Here is a 5,590-nt window from a genome sequence, read left to right as displayed (position 1 = left end):
AATATGAAACCTGACACCGCCCATTAGGGGAGGAGCCTGCTGAAAGAATTTAAAGAATTTTCCATGGTAAAACATCCGATTTCCTGTTTCACAGGTTGAATTTTGCGTTTGTAAGCTTTCGAATGATACCTAATTTATGATGATTACTAAAGTGATATGGCAATAAAAAAAGAGCACGGTATTAAATATATTTTGTACTCTCAATATTAGGGCCAAAAGGACAGTTCACCCAAGAATAAAAAAGATGTCATCATCTACTCACCCTCGTGTTGTTCCAAACCTAGATTTCTTTGGATCATCAAAAATATGTTAGAGAGAATGACAGACATTTTCATAGCATTTCCCCCCCATTTAATCAAAAATTGAATTTTGGAAACAACACTAGAGAAAGTATCGTTAAGTATAGTAGGGCCTATTCTTTTTTTCAGATTAAGCAGTTCTATGGAAGTTATTAATTGGAATTAATTGGCATTTAAACTGTTTTTTATTACTTCAAAGATATAATCAGTTTACCATTTCGGATGGGAAGAGCTGAACGTGGCAAAAAGGAAACGGCAAGATAAATGTGTTTGACACGGAAAGTCAATGTGCCAGAGATCAGTGTTTGCATTCTGGAACACATTTGCATATAAGGCGCGGCTGAAGAGTTTAAAGCCAACAGGGTTTTCTTTGTCTCACCCTATGACATCACACAATTCGGAAACTGCATTTGGACACTTTGCCTTCCAAGATACTGTAGCGCTGTTCACCTGGAGCGACCCGAACATGTGTCCTCCATCCACACAGAGCGATACAATCAAGAGGAAAAAGACATCTGACTTCACCAAGGACTGGCTTCTGTCGTCTCCTTATGTAATATCTCCACAGGTTCAGACTGAGCTGTGAAATTTTAAAGATCATGCAGCCAAGAAAAGGTTGGCAGAAACTTTATAGCTATACTTGTTCATAAGTTTGGGGTCAGTAAGATTTTTTTAAAAACTCATTCATGCCGTTCTTTTAAACGTTCTATATTCATCAAAGAATCCTGAAAGAAGTAACACGTTTCCACACAAAAAATCAAGCAGCACAACTGTTTTCAAAACTGATAATAATCAGAAATGTTTCTTGAGCATTAAATCATATCAGAATGATTTCTGAAGGATCATGTGACACTGAAGACTGGAGTAATGATGCTAAAAAATAATCACGCACTGTATAAAAAAAAAAAGTGGAGCTAACTTAAAAAGGTTTAAGGCAGTTTATCGCATTCAACTTTAAGTTAACTCAACTAATTCGCTCAAGTTAAAATCTACTTAAATACTTTTGTTCATCTAATCTGAGTACATGTAGTCTTTTTAACTTAAAACTTCTTGTCAAGACTACTAAAAAACCAAGTTGAGAAAACTTGAAAAAATAAGGCAACCTATCGCACTCAACTTTTTAAGTTAGCTCAACTAATTCGCTCCAGTTTAAGTCAGCAAAATACCTTTTGTTCATCTAATGAGTACAGGTAGTCTTTTTTTAATTTAGGGGGCGGAAATATAATGCTATTTCATGCATTCTGAGTTTTTTACACGGCTAAAGACTTCGATTCCCATGCTAAATATTGGCAAAGTTAAAAAAAATCAGTTGGACATTTGATGGAGTATTAATGTGCCAAAAATACTCCTTCCGGTTTCTCACAAGTTTCAGAAAGTTTTTTTTAAGAGTATGGGCCTATGTGACATCAATAAGGGCGGAATTTCGTTGTACGGGCATTTCTCAAGCAAAAGCATGCCCGGGAAGTCATGGGCTGCGCTGCACAGGTTACAGGACTTCACAAAATCAACAATGTCACCAAAGAAGTGTGTTTTTGGTTGTCAGGGCAAGACAACCCTGTACAGCTTCCCAAAGAACCCAGCATTAAAGGTCCCATGGCATGGATTTTTTATTTTATTTTAAAATGTTTCCTGAGGTGTACTTATATTGTTAGTATGATTTTTACATCATAAAATGTCATAATTTAGAAATAAAAGGCATTTTTCTATTCTGATATTAGCCCTCTGGCTTGAATGCTCTGTTTCAAGGGGCGTGTCTGCTGTGAGACTTCAGTGAAAACGCTCACTGTTGTGATTGGCTGACATCTTGGCATTTTAAATGAGTATTAGATCTTGTGGCGGAGGGGGCGTGAGAGAGAGAGACGGACTGGGCACTTGTAGACCAGAAAGATGGAGAGCTGGAGAAAGATTGCTGAGAAAAGTTATATTGTACCGAGTTGCTGTGAGCGCGAGTTTATTTTGTTTGTTTCTGAGAGTTTTGAATAAACACGAGTCCCAGCCACGCCGACCCTGTCTTCCTCCTTATTCTACGTACTTTGTAAAATGTGGAACCCCTCTTGAATACTTTTACTACTTTTTTAACCATTACAGCTGTGGAGATGAACGAATGGTGAAAGTGTGGATTATATCACTATTTTTAGATCTATTCCTATGACATGAAAGGCTGCAGTGATGAGCACTGAGTACACAGACAGTCTGTTGATCGAATTGAATACAGTGATCTCGTCATTGCAACGCATTTTCTCTCACAAAATGCTTTGACCACAACTAACAGCAAACACGACATCGACATGAATATAGTAAGAGCTTCATTGTGCAGCATAACAGCGTCATTCATATAACGGCAGTTTGGGCAAGTGTGCAGATACACTCACGATGTGTGATTGACAGCTCCGGACATTATAAAGAGAGTGTTCTTTGATCGCTAATCTAATGTCTAATCAAAATTGAAATAACAGATTTGTTTCATGCTACTAACAGAAACGAAGTAAATCGTTTAGTCACTGGCTTGATTCACTGATGCATACAGTATTAAACGTCTGTGTGAACTTGAATGATTAGCTACACATCAGAAATCACTGATCACAGATCAGGCATTAATGAACACTGTTACTCACTGTTTGTGGCGGTGCTAGGGTTGCCACCTTCAGTGTGGTAAAATAAGGGACACCCATTCTCGACCCACATGAAAATTCTGTCGTCATTTTCTCTCCCTCATGATGTCCAAACCTGTACGAGTTTCTTTGTTCTGCAGAACACATAAGAAGATATTTTGAAGAAAGTTTGTAACCAGGCTGCTTTGGGGGCACCATTGACTTCCATAGTAATCTCCCTGTGTGTTCAACATAACAAAGAAATGTATACATGTTTGTAACAACTTGAGGGTGAGTAAATAATGACAGAATTTTCATTTTTGGGTGAACTGTCCCTTTAAGCAGTCATTCTGAACCAGTAATCACTTTCTTTTTATTTAAAAAAATTATATTATTTTTTATTTGATCAATTTACTTAAATTATGACTATATTATCATGTAATTATTTGTCCCATTTTTATCTAAATATTTTTTTAAATGTCAAACTTTATATGACAGGATTATTTATTATGTATGATTAATATAGCTTAGCTTAATTATAAATTAATAATAACATTTATTAGGCTACAGTCCATTAATCAACCGGTCTAAAAAAATAATTATTCTGTCTGCCAAGCTCTGAAAATGTATGGAATATTATATTAATATAGTATCCATTAATAAAACTATAGGCCTATACCTTTAGAAGCACGGATGTGTGTGTCGCCTCTGCTTCCTAGTCAGACAGTCTGAGCAACTGAAATGCTTCTCATAAAGTGTGCAGTTCATCCTGAGGTTCATCACGAGTTACTGGACAGACCCATTGATACCTTTTTCTATTCAGCTCTATATCTGGAGATCCTCTTGCGTTCAACCGGTGGACGCGACGCAAGCTCGACATGTTTTTAAAAAACCGTGCAAGTTTACAGGCACACGCACAGCGCATGTTCTCGAGACTCCGCCACTATGGCAACAAAGCCGCTAAAACGCAACCACGCACAAATGAGCTCCTGTACTACTTATTGTGAAATTGATTTCTTTATATTTGCTAGCAGTATTCTCCACACTGCAAAATCCGTATGTGTTTATTGAACTATGTGTGGACCTGTGAAAAATACAGGACAAAACGCGTCCCGTATTGGTTTGATACGGGACGTGTCATTTTGCTTGTAAATACGGGACGATTCCGTATTTTACGGGACGGGTGGCAACCCTAGGCGGTGCTGTCGAATCCATATGGTAAAAGTCTCTTTTTTTAAAGGTCCCATGGCATGGCATTTTTCTATTATTTTATAATGTTTCCTGAGCTGTACTTATATTGTTAGTATGACTTTTACATCATAAAATGTCATAATTTAGAAATAAAAGGCATTTTTTCTATACTGCTGTTTGCCCTGTGGCTGAATGCCCTGCTTCAAGAGGCGTGTCTGCTGTGAGACTTCAGTAAAAACACCCACTGTTGTGATTGGCTGACATCTTTGCATTTTATATGAGCGGAGGGGGCGTGGTTTATCGAGGCACGAGCAGGCACGAGTCTGCCAGGGAGACGGATGGACCGGAGTTCACTTCACATCAGTTCTCAGCATGTCTGAACTGTTTTAGTTACAGCATATACTTTAGGTTATTAGTCTATTTCTAGTCGGAGGGACTGTCACTCATGTCAGAAAGTTAGTAACTTTAGTAAATTATGGATCAGCGCTGACTGGAGACGCGAACCGTTTAGAACGATTCAGTCCGATTTGGTGAACTGATTCGGTTCACTAAAAAGAACTGGTTCAAAAGAAAGATCGTTCGCGAACCGGACATCACTAATGTATCAGAGACTGAGCTCAGCGATTGCTAACAAAGTTATTTATAGTAACTACTGAGTTATGAGAGCGCTGTCAGTCAGCGCGAGTTTATTGTGTTTGTATCTGAGAGTTCTGAATAAACAGTCACACCGAGTCCGTCTCTTCATCATTATTCTACCAACTTTGTAACACATGCAAAGTACCATTACAGCTGTCGAGATGAACGAGTTAAAAGTAAGTGTTGATAATAGCATTATTTTTAAAATAAAATAAAAGCGTCAGTGACGCGTGTTGAGTACACAGCGCAAACAAAGACACAACAGCAGTAATCGGATGTAATCCAGTTTATTGTGGGGCTAGGCTGGCTAGCCCGGATATGCTCAAGCTTACCCCCCTTCTGCTTAATCTCACGCCGCGTTTGGTGCCTCCGCTGTGGGCCAGATGCAGTACTGTGGGTCGGGGATGTTGAAGGCCGAGCTTCGGCGTGTGTGAGGTTTATCTCTGCTGATGTTGAGCAGAAACTCATGACTGTATGCACATTTTAGAACCGATAGACGCGACGAGGACGTACAAAAACACTGACTCACAAGATATAAAACACGAAAACACCGTTCTGTCTGGAGAGAGAGAAGCCGCATTGTGTGCACGAATAATAAATAATTAGCTACACATCAGAAATCACTGATCACAGATCAGAAGGAACTGAAAAAAGACTTCTGTTTTCATTTGTACATCCAAACACTGAGAAACTGCCAGCGTTCACTCGTTCACAAGCAATGATGCAATGATCTCTCGACGAGCGTTTGCATGGGCGTGCCAGATTCTCTGGGCGGAGGAAAGGGAGGAAACCGTGCCTGCTTGGACGTCAAACCAGGAGACTTCAGGATTGGCTAGTCTGGCCTGTCATTTTCTCAAAGGCAGAGAAAGACAG

This window comes from Gobio gobio (assembly GCF_949357685.1).
Source record: "Gobio gobio genome assembly, chromosome: 1".
NCBI lineage: Eukaryota > Metazoa > Chordata > Actinopteri > Cypriniformes > Gobionidae > Gobio > Gobio gobio.
Note: the sequence above shows the minus strand (reverse complement) of the source record.